At 46.3% G+C, this 14,413-nt stretch overlaps 2 long non-coding RNA genes across 2 annotated transcripts in view; both read left to right on the top strand.

The window, feature by feature from the left end:
• Positions 1-8,038, top strand: part of LOC136301306 (uncharacterized) — an 89,639-nt gene extending 81,601 nt beyond the window's left edge. The window contains exon 4 of the long non-coding RNA XR_010723839.1: positions 7,703-8,038. This is a non-coding gene — a long non-coding RNA (uncharacterized lncRNA). The remainder of the gene's footprint in view (positions 1-7,702) is intronic.
• A 3,295-nt stretch (positions 8,039-11,333) lies between these two features.
• On the top strand, positions 11,334-14,205 carry LOC136301301 (uncharacterized). Its single transcript, XR_010723837.1, has 2 exons — positions 11,334-13,456; positions 13,767-14,205. It is a non-coding gene; the product is annotated as an uncharacterized lncRNA (long non-coding RNA).
• Positions 14,206-14,413: the final 208 nt, after the last annotated feature.

Here is a 14,413-nt window from a genome sequence, read left to right as displayed (position 1 = left end):
AGCACAGGAAGGCAGCCGGTTGTGTCACCATCCTGACTTCCAGGTGATGGCCGCAGGGCAGGGAGGTTGTGGCAGTAGTAAGAGATTTGATGGAAGAGGAAGGATCTGCTGTAGTGAAGAGACATGAGAGATAGGACAGGGTGATCCCAGTGTCCATGTCAGTCTGTGGTGGAGGGCAGGTGTGGGCATCTCACCAGTGTGTCCTGATGTTACCGAGCATGGCGTGCAAATGGCAGCTCCTCAGCCTGTGCTCTGTCTAGAGCTCTGTGGCCATCCACTAGCCTGTCTTGGATGGCTTCTCCAGTGTGATCCATGTTCATGACCACATCTATCAAGCAGTGCTGCCATATGGTGTAAGTCAGGAACTGCATGGGAGAGCAACCAGAGACCCGGGCTGGCAGGAACCATTTCCAGTGGTCTCCCTGCTGCTTTCTGGCTTTGCTCAGTCTGGTGGTGAAAGATGTGCTCCCACCTTGCAGTTTGTCCAGCCCAGGCCAGAGGCTGTGGGTCACACTTTGATGTGCCCTCCCTTTGCCAGCTGTGCCAGCTTGGCTTGCTTGCCAGCTCCATGTTCAGCATGGCAAGTGTAAGCAGCAGAGCCAAAAGATTGCCAGGATGTGTTAGATTCTGTTTGCAAAGCCTGTAAGGAGATGGAAAAGGTCATTTTGTCTGGGGCAGTGTAGGAGGAAAGAGGCATAAGGAGTGATGCTTTGTGGATTTGTTTCATTCCTTTGAGGAAAACAAAGCATCTCTGCAACAACTTGATGATCTTGGAGGTCTTTTTCAACTTTAATGACTCTGTGATTCTGTGACAGGAGAGCAGCAGGGAAATAAAAACTGGGATAAAGAAGAGATAAAAAATTGAGATAAAGAAAGAGATAAAAACTGTCTCGCTCCTTAGCAACCTTCTCTTGCATCTCTCCTCGGTGGGTCTCTTTACTACCAACAGCAGGGAATAAAAAGGCAGAAAAAAAACCCCAAAAAGCCACGAGATGAGTTTTGAATGGATGCCAATGTTGATTTAATTAGATGTATTGAATTTGTTAACTTCTGAACGACGTGGCTGTCACGCAGCACAAGTGACGAGCTGCGAGCGGTGACGGCAGCGCAGCACCGACCTGCCAAAAGGCTCAGCAAAGCAGAAGGATTGACCTACTTCCCTTGGCTCCATGGAGAGCACAGGCGAGTGCCCTCCACTTGCTGTTGCTGTGCTCCCTGGAGGGCTGTGCATCCTTCTGTGCAGGGGAGAGCTCACTGGGCTGGGGGCTGCTGGTCAGCCCAACATTGTCCGTCATCTCCAGCACAAGTCCAGGGCTGGGTAAATGTCTGTGTGCCCTTGGGAGGCAGCTTGCTCAAAGCAAAGGCACCTGCTTTGTGTGCTGACTTCTGTCTTCTGGCTGACACCGATTTTCTGTTTCTCCCACCTAGTGCACCCTTTAAAAAACACCAGTGTTCTCTGATAATGGGCCTAAATGCTGTTGCAGCTGATAAGGATGATAAAATCACCCATGCACACTGCCATGGCAACCTATGGCAATTGCTCTTCAGTCTTGATGTGTGTCTGCTCTTTGGTGTGAGTGCAGATGTGTGGGTTTGGTTGAGACTTGGCCTGGGAATCACCTGAATCTGGAAGATTTGTTTTCTGTTATGAGCTCTGACATGGATGTGGAGCCACTGAATGGCACCTTGTCTTGCTGGCCACCCTCAGCATGGAGCAGAACATGCTTCTCCTTGTACCTTGCTGGAGTCCTGGCAGTGCAAATTGCATCTCGAAAGATTTGTCCGTGCTGGGAAAGAGGCTTCTGAAAGAGAAATTTGTTTCTAAATGAATTCCGTAATGGTTATCAAGAGGAACTGCTAGGTGTTTGCTCCTGGGTCTGCCATCGTGCAATGCATGTGTAGATCCAGATCCCTCCCTGCAGTGACCACAGGATCCCTTTGAGATCAGTGTGGTGCCTCCTGGACAAATAACATTCCAGCTAGAGAAGTCCCAACAACTGAGTGGCATTCTGATGTTCTTCCCCTGGTACCAGCCGTGAGCGAAACTCCACGCATTTGTTTGGCAGTCTTCTCCATCTCTCATTAGTGTAGATACAAAAATATATCTTGTCAAACCATGTCTGTTAAGTGCTGAAGAGAGAATGTGGATTTCCTAACTTGCAGCATAGAAGTGGTGCTGTTGTGATAAGGGAGTGTTTGCCAAGACCTCTGGAGCTTGAAGACACTGACAGGTGTTTGTGAAGTGCACAAGTATAGGAGTCCTGTGTGAAACCTTGGTCTGGGTTGTGGTGAATATCACTGTGTGACTGAATGAGATGCTGACATGTAAGGGAGTCTTAGGCACACCATCAGCCTCCTCTGATTATTGTCAGTATTAAGCTGAGATGGGTAACACCAGGCCAGGTAGTCACCTACTATGGTGGGGAACTTGCTATTTCAGTGGGGAAATGAGACAAAGCAGCATTGGGAAAGTTGTCTGAGGTCATGCAGAGAAGACAACTGGCATGTTGTTTCCCTCCACCCAAGCTCTGGCCTTTTCCTCTTCTTGCCTCAAGTGTGGTTTCTTTTCCTGGCGCTAAAACATCGCTCAGCTGGAGGAGAGAAGGGTTGCTTGAGTGGGGAGATGAAAGAAGAAACGTTATTTCATTGAGCAGTGTCAAGAAATTACATGGGAAGAAGATAATGAGGACAGATGGAAGGAATCCAGCTGTCTTCTTCTGCAGAGAAGAAATCAGTAGCATTGAGGCTGCTTTCAGGGTTCATGATTCAGCTTTCAGGTCGGTTGTTGATAGTTAGGATGTTTTCATTTTGACTTCATCTGTTGACAAGGTGGTAAGAGCTTTGTGAGGACGCGTATCTCTCCATCACATATGACTAATTGTATTGGGACAGCCGCGAGCACAATAACACTTCTGTTTTCCTCCAGAATAGCTCCATTACAGACTGCCTGGTAGCTGAGCCCCAGCAAGTGTTTTTGCAGTTTTGCTGATTGTGCAGCCCAGATAACCTGTGAGAGAGCAAACATGGAAAGAGTTGAATATTCAGCTCAAAAACCAGAAAACAGACTTATTTCGCTGCTTGTCTGAACTGAGCTTTTAACTGCGTGTTGTCAGTGCTTTTCAGGAAACTCATCTGGGACACGTCATTTGGCAGCGAATTGCTCCCATTTAGGGGCAGCCATCAGTTCTCATGGCTAGGGCTCATGGCTAGGCACTGTTGTCTTTGCAGCTTAGTTTTGTGTTTTACTTTTCCCATCTCCTTGGAGAGCAAAACTCAATCTGTGCAAAACAGATGCATTTTTAAACAAGATTTGTCTTATTTTTACACGCAAAAAACTGTCTCCAAAAAAGCCAGTGCATAGCAGAAACTAGCAGAAGACTTTCTCCAGATGTTTGCTGCTGTTGATCCTATTTCTGCAGCAACCCAGGAGTTTTGGTGCAACATAAGAACTGAATTTATACTTCTTGGCATTTAACTGGTCACCCTTTGCTCCTCAGGGTAACAGCTGTATTTATGCATGAAAGCCATACTCGCATTCCTCAAGAAGTGTGTCGGCACAGATGATCCTCTGACCTCAATATATCAGCTCAGTGGTCAACACTTTCTGCCTTATGCAGAAAGAGCTTTGGTGTGCAACTCTTCCACTTGGTGAGTTTAATCTATGTATGGATAACAACAGAAAGTTCTCTACAAGAGACTATGCAGGTTTAGAGCTGCCCTTGCCTTTGATTAAATAATTGCTTGCTCCTCAAGGAGATTTGTGATCTCTGGAATCTGTATTCATAGTGTGCAGGTGGGCAGTTTGTCCAACCCAGAGGTGGCGGAGATCTTTGTGACTCCTCCTCTGTCCCTTTTCCCTAGGAGGGAAGCCAGTTTTCCTGCCTGCAGCAAGGCACCCCTTCTGATTTAGAAGTGCAAGACTACTTCTGTCATGATGCTGTCACGAGGCCATAGTTTCTGTCTAGCAACTATGTGTTACAGGAATTAGTGGGAGAAGGATGAGGCACCAGGAGGTAGCCAGTCAGTGCAGACCTTCTGAGGGCATTGACTTCTCATAACAAATTCACCAAAGGGCCATTTCAGTCTCCTTCTCCTCTCCTTGCTGTGTTGGCTTTGTTGTTTGTTGGAGGACAGGAGTTACCTCAGGAGCTCTGGGCAACTGAATAGAGGAGCTGAGCTTGGGATGTGAACTTGGCAGCTGCAGACACCAAGGAGGAGACTGCTCTCCTGAAAGTGTGAGAAATCTCTGGACAGTGACAGAGTGTGTGCATGGCATTATGACTGTAATCTGCCCTGGATGAGTGCTCCGCAGATGCCCCTTGCAGGGGCTAATTCATGTGTCTGCAGCTCTTAAAAATAAGGATGTTGCCCGATGTCCCCTGTCAGCCTTGAGCGTGGTTCCCGTCATTCCCATTAGATGCCCTGCGGTGGGAAGAGCAGGCGTCCTGGCTGCCAGTTCAGGTCTAAAAATGATGTCTGTGCAAAGTCCATCCTTGTCTGGACTCCAAGGGGCTGCTGTGCACAAGGCCTTCACACAGTTTCCTTAACAGGCTCCTTTTCACTTTTTCCAGGGACTTGCACTGTGCTTCATTTCAGAGTGATCCAGTGAATTAACATATTGTTGCTGCTGCCTGGGTAATTGCATGCCCGGGGTCTGCTCTGCTCCAGCACAGTCTTCCCGGCTTCTCAGACAGAAAGCATCCTTCTCCTTTGGCAGACAAGGTTGCAAAGTATTGCCCTGAGGCCTAGCTCAAAGACTGGAGGAATGGGAGGGTGGAAAGAGGAGAGGGAGTCTGTTTCTGAAGGTATATCTGGCTTCAAGAGCTTACCTACCAACAAGGAGCTGGAGGTGGGGTTTTTCAGTCTTTATTTCTGTACAAAGGTACTCATTTTAAGTGAAGTTGTGGTTTTCTTGCTGATTTATGCAGACATTGGTATTGGTGCAGTTACAGAAATTTAGTTTAGCACAAGTCACTATGAGGATTCAGAACTGCTTGAAATGAGCTGTCCTGGGTCACGCAAGAATTTCAGCAGAAGTTGAAACTGAGTGGTCTGATACCCTCTTTGTACTGAAAATAAAACTCTTTGAATAGGTAAGTGTAAAAATGCTTGCTGGTCTCACTTCCAAGTACGAAAATGCTCACATGTGTATAAACCCTTACAGAGTCTTCCTGTGAGACAAGACCACATCTCAGAACACACTCAGAATGTTGGTGAGCATATTATCAAAGCTGGATGGGTTTCTTAATGTGGATGCAAGTTTGCATTTTTGAAAGATGATTTTTGGTCAGGGCTGACTTCTGGTGGGGAGCTGGCATCCCTTACGCAATGGTCTCCAAAAAGAAGTTTGGTTATGTGCAACATGAGGAGGGCAGCTTTACCTCCTGTCACAGCTCGGCTATCAAGCGGAGGTGTGAAGAGGACGGGAGCATCCAGACTCAGGGCCAGTGGTGAGGAAGTTGATTTGTGGTTCTCCCACTGACTTTCTTGGTGGCCTGGGGCGATGAACCTCTCCTTTTCCACCTCCTCCTCTTCTGCCCACCCAGCACATGTGCAGTTGCCTTGTAGTTTGTATGGGTCCTTCTAAAAAGCTGGAACTTGGTAGTGCTATTGGTGAAGTCCCTTTTCATCTTCTCAGTTGTGAACATTTTCTGTCCTTTAGCAACAAAAGCTATTTTGACTGAAAGGAAGACAGTTTTCCAATACTCTTTGTGACCCAAGGGATGGAGGGGATGGTATGGCTATGTTGACAGTGTAGCTGGGTCATCCTGCACCAAAACTGTGCAGATTGTGGGGCAGAGGGAAGGCTTCTTGAGGCATCTCCATCCTGTGGAATAGAGGCTGCCACCTCCAGCAGTATATGGAGATCCCTTCTGTGATTGGCCTAGCCATGGGGCCTAGGGAATCCTGCTTGTTCTGTAACTAGATGTGTGTATTTCTGCACATACAGAGGGGAGAAAGATGGACTGCAGATGCTGCAGAGTGCTGCAGATGGGACATGGAGACAGATTCCTTGGCCACTGACGCCCCAACTGAGATGAACAGTTGCACGTGGGCCACTGTGGAATTGCCTGCAGGACTGGGGTCTCTCATGTCCTGAGAGGAACATAAGGCACAGTGCCCAGGGGTGCCTTCTGGGCCTTCATCGGTTTGGGATGTGGTTGTTTCTCTAACTCTTTCACTTGGGGGATATTGAGGTCCTTGAGTGCCAAGTGATTCCCACCCTTTCTTCTGAAGCCTTTGCACTGGTGGCAGTTAGAGGATGGCCTGTAGGATAATAGAGGCTCAAAGGATTCTTGGGTGGGTGAGCTGTGAGATCAGACCGTTGTTCATGACTTTGGTCAAGTCCTGCTTTAGGTGAACTCGGCTGTGTTCCCAGTCACCTGCCTGCAGGTGCTGGGGGTGCTGCACCCCTCAAAGCCATCTCTTACCCTGGCTGAACAAGCCTAACTCCCACAGCCTCTTCTCTTTGGGCATATCCACCAGTGCTCCTCCTTTGCACTTGCTCTAGGTTGTCCATGTGTTTCTTGTACCAAAACAAGATGCAGTGTCTAGATGGGGTGTAGTGGATGCTGAGATCTCCTGGCTGTTTCTGCTCCTGCAGCCCAGTATTGCTGTTGGTCTTTGCTGCAGTTTCTTTCCTAAGGTCCAGTTGGCCTGTGGTCCAAACAACTGTCCCAGCCTTTGAAGATTGGCAGAGCTGCTGTGACATGGAGCTGTGCCTAGATGATCACTTAAATAGGACCCCTATAAGTGTGCTTGGAAAACCTGGGTGTTTCTCAGCAGCCAGGAGGGAAGAGGAGCACAGAGGAGCCCTGGGGTGGCAAAGACTTCTCCCTGATAATGGTGTAGGCTCCCATAGGGAGAGACACATAGCCCAGACATATGAGGCAATGACCTGAGTTCTGCAGAAAAAAGCAAAGAGGTGCAGTGTTTTAACTACCACTGTCTCACTTACTCATCTGGAAAGCAAGATTTTACTTGCTGCTATGCTTCCCGTGGGGCTGTGACTGTTGATGGCCACGGAGAGCTGAGGTCCTGCAATACCGGTACACAGGGCTGTGGAAAATACTTCACTGTGCTCACCGCTGGGCTTGAACCACGACCCCTGGGAGCCATGTGCAGAGGAATAGTATGTATCTGTGTATGTATACCATTCTCAAACAAAATGCTGCCATTCCATGCTGTGCTGCCAAGTTAGTGTGTGAGTTTCAAAGCAGCAACGTATATTCTTGACGATCCAAGAGCCTTGGAAAAAGATCAATTTTTTATGCTGCACTAATTTAATAAATGTCTCTTTTTAGTGTAGGAAGGTAGCAATAAAAGACCAAAAGGAGAAAGAAAAGACAGAAAGACCTGTACTATCGTTTTGAAGGTTTTCTGCTTTTCCGTTCATGTTCTTTTCAGGAAATGAAACTGGCTATATATGGTATAGGATTGAAACCACATATCACAAGTCACTGTCAAGTTCATGAAGTGACCACATTGAAAAAGTAGTGAAAAATGGGTTCTTACTGGTGCCTTCCTAGCCTGTAGGAATCCTGGCTGCGGCGTGTGATTGTAGAAGGGTGAAGATTTGCATTTTCAAGTTGGCGGTTTTCCTTTTTGCTCTTCCACTTCCTACAAACTAATTTCGTGCAGTGTTAATTGTGAATCTGGAATGCAAATCAACTCACCTGCTTGTTTTTTCTTTCATTTTCAGATTTTCTAACTATGGAAGCTCTCCTGAGGAGCTGCATTATGTGCTGCTGCCCCTGGGATGGGACACAGAGCAAGGAGGAAGAGCTGTGATGTGCCACTGCAAGTTGCGTTTTTGAGGAGAGAGGTTTTCTGGCATGTCATGTGGTGCTGAAAGACATTTTACTCTTGGCAGCAAAAGCTTTATCCTTCTTGGGTTTTTTTGGTATTTTGTTTTGTTTTTTTTTTTTCCCCTCCAGGACAGATGCTTTTTCCTGTTAGAGATGCTTTGTATGCAAATCAAGGTGGTGCAACAAGAAAAAAGTCCTGAAAGCAATCACACCAATAAACTCAGCCCACTGGGGAATTCCTGCTTATCATTTATCTTTTTTTTTTTTTTTTTCAGTTCTTTACCAGATACTTCTTTGCTTGTGCTTTCTTACAGTCTTTAATGTTTGTCCTGCCAGACCTCTTGCTTATGAACTACAGTGCTTGCAGTTTGCAGGGCTCCATGTCAGTCTGCACAAACAAAAGGCAATAAGTGCTGGAAATTGGGGTTAACAGTCCCTGTGTTTCAGCTTGATCTTGCATTGATCTGTTTTCTGACTTCTGAAGTTCAAGCCAGACATGAGCCTCACACTAAGATTGCCACGTGCCTGTAGTGATGATCTACCTGGAAAGGTGATCCCAGAAGCCTCAGGAATGAAAAAAAAAAGAGAGACAAAAAACAAAAAGAAGTTAGCAAAAAAATTACCTAGTAACTTAAAGAGGAACAGGATTTGACCTGAGGCACCTCAGGAGATGGTGTGGGCAGCGCTGCACTAATGCAGTAATACGAGTTGATCACCTTGTTGCTCCAGCAAAGCAAACTCACATAGAATCACAGGCTGGTTTGGGTGGGAAGGGACCTTAAAGGTCATCTAGTTGAATTCCCCTGCCATGGGCAGGGACACCTTCTATCGGACCAGGTTGCTCAGGACCCCTTCCAACCTGGCATTGAACACTTCCAGGTTTGGGCATCCATAACCTCCCTGGGCATCTGCTCAGCCTGTGCCCTGTAGGCATCCCTATAAGTGGATGGGGCTGAGCAAAGCCTTGCTCTCACCAGGCTGCCACCCTGCTGATGTTACGGCAGGCTGTGAGGGTGAAAAAAAAAAGACTCAGAAACAGAAAAGGATGTGTCAGAGAGCTGCAGAATGGCATTGCCAAAGAACATTCTCATGCATGTCCAGAGATAGCCAGTGCAGCCCAGGCCTTGTTGAATCATGCTGTGGTTGTTCTGGCCTTTGTGTGGGTAACAGTGATAATCATTGTGTGTGCTGTTGGGTTTTATTGTTCGCTTTTTTTTCCTTACATGTAAAATTAACAGTCAAATTGGCATTGGTGAGGCAGCAGGCCTGGTGCAGCTTTTATCTATCCCGAACCTCAGAACAAAGGAGGGGAGAAAAATTGCTTGACCAGTTTGGCGGCCGTGCACGTAACGGTCCCGGAGTTCAAAGCAAAGGGCACAACAGTCAGATACCCAAACCTGCCTGGGCTTTGGCTGATAAGTCACATTTCAAAGTAAAAGGCAATCCTATAGGGGCTCTGCTGAGTGCCTAAAGCCTCCAGTGCTGAGTCTTCTTTAAAAGGGGATTTCATAAGGAGTAATATGAACAGAAATGGCTCTTTTGTGGTTTTACACATTCCAGGCATGCCAGAACTGTTCCTGTCAAGGATGGGCAGTCTCTGGGGTTTTGGGTTCTTTTTCCTTTTTTTTCCCCCTCCAAATATTTGCCACAAACTAGGAGCTGAAATGATCAAAAATATAAATGAGAGTTGCAAAATCATTATAGTAGCAGTAATGGAAACTGAGGCTTATACTTAAAACTGGCTGTGGGGTTTCACTCCATCTTCTGCGCTGTTGTGCTGTGAGGATTGCTACTTTTACCTGCTATGACCACTTCAGGATGGATGATTTGAAAGCAGAGCTTTAACTGTTGGTTACCCAGGACGTCAAAAAACAGTGCTTTTGGTTTTTTCAGAAGCCATACCTTTTCAGCTGAACCATTGTTAAGTCTGAATTCCTTCAGTGTCAGTGCAGTTATGTGGCCATACAGCATCTTTATGTGATGATTTCTGCAACTCTGTGTGTACAGAAATGGGGCCCAGCTGTTCCTGCTTCAGGTGCACTTTCGTTCCACACAGGTTGTGCCGGTTTGGATTGCACCTGTACACGTTAACACCGAGTTTTAATTGATGTAAGAGTTTCAATGCACAAAGTTGTGCTGCCTGAAATCTTAAAGAAGAGCACCTTTGCTCTTCCTTTAAACATGTGTTTCACATGCGGTAAAACACTAGGTGTTTTGTGTAGACCTGCCATGTTACGTGAGTGTCTAATTCATAAGCCTATGTGTCCTGTTCTTCTCCACATGGATACTGCTCCTGTTGCCATAGTCCTCTGTCTGGTGTAGTAGCAGGATCTCACGGACAGATGGCAAAGCCATGACCAAAGGTCATGCTATCACCTTACAAAAAGTATGGCTGTAAAACTGTGCAATGAAATGTGGGCTTGAGCTCCCCTGAGACACCCAGCACAAATACTCGTAGCTTTATTAGCAGCACATGCTGACCACAGCCAGCTCAGCACCTCCACGAGCTGGAGCTGCACCTTTACCTGCTCTACAGGTGAGACTAATCCCTCTGTGGGGGGAGTGGAAAATGGAGCCAGGCTCATCCCAGCAGAGTCTGAGCCACGGGACCACAGATATCCGTCCTGAGAGTTTCTTTTCAGCTCAAGTTTGACTGGAGCCAAATGCAGACAGAGGGTGAGAAAGCATCTCTTTTAAAGTGGCAATAAAAGAGACAGTGTTGGAATGAACCTTCTGGCCTGGTTTTATTAAATGTCTATATGGTTACTTGGTGGTGAACAGGAATTGGAGTGGATTTAGGACATGGTTCCTGAAGCCCCCTCCCATCCTCCAACATAGGCTGATGTTACAGAGAAGTCTCAAGGCTGATGCCTGGGCTGTTGTGGGTCTGTGGGTGGAGGAACCTAATCACCAGGGTTGTTGTCAAGTGCTGCACTTACAAGATACAAGGAAGAAGTGCTTGTGTTGATTCTGTGCTCAACATAATTATTTTTCATCTTAGAGGAATCTGGTCTTCTAGCCTTCTGGACTGCTGCCATTTTGGGTTTGTTTCCATGAAAAAGGGGAAAAAATTCTTTCCCCATCAGTGTGATTTTGGGAAACAAAAAGTCAGAAGGGGGTGTTTAGCAGTGAGCTGTCTTTTTACTAGGCCGACTTTTCAGGAATAGGCTTTGGAGTGGATTTTGTTCTGTCTACTCAAGGTCTCTGCTGTGGAAATATTTATTGCTGTGAAACTGTAGCAAGCTTTATAAGCGGCAGGAAAAACTACTTTTGTAACCAAACAAATGTGCTTTCCCTAAAGTCACACACGTGTACATTTGGAGTTTTCTTGTTTTGTTTTGTACCAAAATAATTTTTCCACTGTGTTATCTGGAGTGGGAAAATGAGTGGACCTTAAGTTGCATTTTAATATAGATTTCATCCATTTAATCACAGCAGAAGAGTACTTAGAGATTCTCTGTTATTCTTCTTTTTCTGTGTATTTGCTAAGTGTTTTGTGCCTTAGAATCTCTGTTTTCCCTCTTTTTGATGGTTTGAGAATTTTGATAGGGCAAAATTGCTTAAAAGTTTTAATGTCCTTGGGAAGGCTACAAAAATTATGGAGTAGTGAAGAGATGCAGGCAACTTGTAGAAGAGCCAGTTTTTGACAGCATGGGAAGTGGTTAGCACCTCATTGGATATCCTCACATCAAAGCTGGACAGTGGGCTGCTTGAGATACTCTGTTTGAACCACAAATTGCTGGGCTTTGGGCAGAAATCACTGTATGCAATTCTGTGGTCTTTATTAGGCAGGCGGACAGACAAAATAATTTTGCTGGTTTCTTTCAGCTCTTAGAATTTATGAATCACATAGTCAGGGTGTTCTGAGGGGGGGTTTTGAGTTTCCATGAAAAGTTTGCCTTGGTAGCATGCAGACAACAAAACTCATCTGTTCTCTTGTCCTTTCATCATGCTGTGTTGCTTTTGAATTGTTCCATACGGAGGATGAAATCAGGCTTGTTATTTAAATTTCAGTATGGGTGGCCAAAGGAGCTCTACCTTGGTTATTATGGGCCTCCTGTGACCACAGGAATGGATGGTGCCTTCTGCCAGCCCTGATTTAACAAACACCTGAGGACCAACTCATCACTGCAGCATAGCCCATGGGAATTGTGTACCGGGGGATCCTGTAGCAAGACACTGTCTGGGGATATCTCCTCGTACTCTTTAGTAGTAAGGATGTAATCTGCCCTTGTAGGCTGGTATCTGATAAAATAGCACAGTGTGGAAAAAAAAACAGCCCCACACTCACTTGTGGCAGTTAAATGTGTGTAGTTGGGAACAAAGAATTCAGGTTCCGTCTGAAGAGCGTTGGAGCCCAGCTGGGGAGCACTGTGTCAGAGTCCATGGGATCCTCATGTGTAATCATGTGAAAGTGAGCTCGTGATGGGGCTGTGAGACAGAAAGGAACCCTGCAACTTTGCAGAGCAAGTAGGAGCAGGGATGTGACTTGTGGCTTTGTCCTTTTAAAGGGGTGAGTACTTGGAAGAAGGGAGGGGAAGTGCCAGGAAGAATTCATGGAAAGCCACAGATGACTTGGGTTTGCTTTGACTGCACAGGCTTGAGGAGTGCAGTGTATTTGGTTAATTGGGATGAAGGCTGGCAAGGGGGTGACTTGATTGCCACATCTAGAGGAAGAAAATTTTGATCAGCAGGTTTGGCGTAAGGAGGAACCCTTAGAATTTCTATGTCCTTTTCCAGATTTTAGAGGGAATGTCTCTCTAGCATTGCAGGTTTAGTCTAAAATATTTGGCTTATTATGTAGAGGTTTTTGGTGAAAGGGACTGCTATGAAGTGTAGTGAAGGCAGGATGGATGATTTGGGTCTTTCTGCCTTTATGCTCAGAGCTCTGGTACTCTCCAGCACCTTCTTCCCTCAAAGAAGAGAGGCATTTTCTACCCCCCTGGGGTAGGGAAGTTCTGCCACAACACTGGGCATAGCGTAAACTGTGAGGACAAAATGCTTTGGAGCCATCTCACCTTAAGACACATGTCTAAGATATCTGACTTTCCCTCTGGTAGTGGCTGTTGTCCTCTAGCAACTATGTGGGAGACGAGAAATTTGGCTGAGATTTGTGCTCCTGTGCTTTGGATGTCTGAAGCTGTGTAAGGTGAATGCCCCTCTCACTGCGTGTGTGCATGATGAGGAGTTAGTGGAACAAAGAACCATCTGACACCACCTGAGATGAAAATACTATGGAAACTTTAATCAGCTCTCTGCAGCTGAGCAGTCCCTGGAGGTCCTGTACCAAACCTGACCCACTTGCTGAACCCCAGCAGTGCAGCACCGGGCACTCCTCTGCCTGCCTTCAGAAGAATGAAAGGACAGCAGTATAAAAAGAGACAAGTACAGGGGACAGCAATCAGTGGTAAGTCTTTAATAAAAAAGGGCTGGGGTATTTTGTTCATTATTAAAAGCAAACTCGCCTCTGTAGTATTTCTCGTGAGGTGCTCAGAAAAGAGAGAGGTGTTCACAGAGGTTTGTTTTCAACCTGATCAAATGTTTTCCCAGGTCTTCCCTGCACCCCAGCTCGTCCCATCCCAGTCTTTCCAGACATGCCAGGTTGGGAAGCAGCTGTGAGCTCCTCCTCAGGGCTGAGTTCTAATATGGTAACTGTCCTGGGTTAGAGTGCTTTGCAGGGATGGAGGGAGGGCTCTTGCTACTGGCAAGGAGCAGCATGAGTCTTTTGCCAGTTGTCCCAGTTTGCTGTCAGGATGGCCTCCCATGATGGCTCATCATGTGCCCAGCCTCCCATCTCTAAGCTCCCCAGAGATGTTACCACTTAGCCATGGCTTCAGATTAGGGCATCTGAGTGGATAAACAGCAGTGGGTAAAAATCAAATCCAAAACCTCAGGGCTTTGAGAGGATGATAGCAGTGGGCTATTTGTCGCAAACTATAACCCATATCTCCTTTCCAGGTAGATGTTGCGAAGAAGATGATTCCCATGTGCTCCTCAGAAGGGCTGCTGAGCTGCCAGACAAGCACCAAGCTTTCCCCTTCCTGTGTGTACCCATCCTGCTGGCTGCAGCCCTTGCTGGACCCTGGGAGGATGCAAGGCTCTGGCACTTCCTGGGCTGCTGAGGCCTGGCCAGACTCCCCGGGCAGAGCGATGCTCCAGGGCCTTTGAATGGCTGTCCAGAACAGTGAGGGGAAAAAACTACCTCCTCCCTGGACACAAACCACATTGATTTGCTGGTGTTTTTTCATATTTTTTTCTTTTGGCTGTCTGAAGTACAATCCTCTTTCACCTATTTGACATTAATTCACTAATGGATGGCAGAAGGTTTTGTGTTTGATTTTTAACTGAAAGAGTGATGATGCAATTATAAACCTCACGTCCATTATGTATCTTTGAACCATGTGAAAAGTGTGAGTTTTTACAGAAAACATGACAGTGGTGGGGGTTGTGGAATAAACTTTTAATGCCTGAATTTTATTCTAAATTTTGAATGAATGAGATGCATTTAATGGGACTGAGAAAGCTGTGATTTTTCCCCTTTTCTTTCTTCAGTGTTGGGTTTTTTGTTGTTGTTTTTTTTTTGTTGTTGTTGTTTTGTTTGTTTG

The sequence above is a fragment of the Chamaea fasciata genome, unplaced genomic scaffold (assembly GCF_029207755.1).
Source record: "Chamaea fasciata isolate MVZ Bird 193981 ecotype frontalis unplaced genomic scaffold, bChaFas1.0.hap1 SCAF_1, whole genome shotgun sequence".
NCBI classification, from domain to species: domain Eukaryota; kingdom Metazoa; phylum Chordata; class Aves; order Passeriformes; family Sylviidae; genus Chamaea; species Chamaea fasciata.
This window is presented reverse-complemented; position numbering and strand designations above follow the sequence as displayed.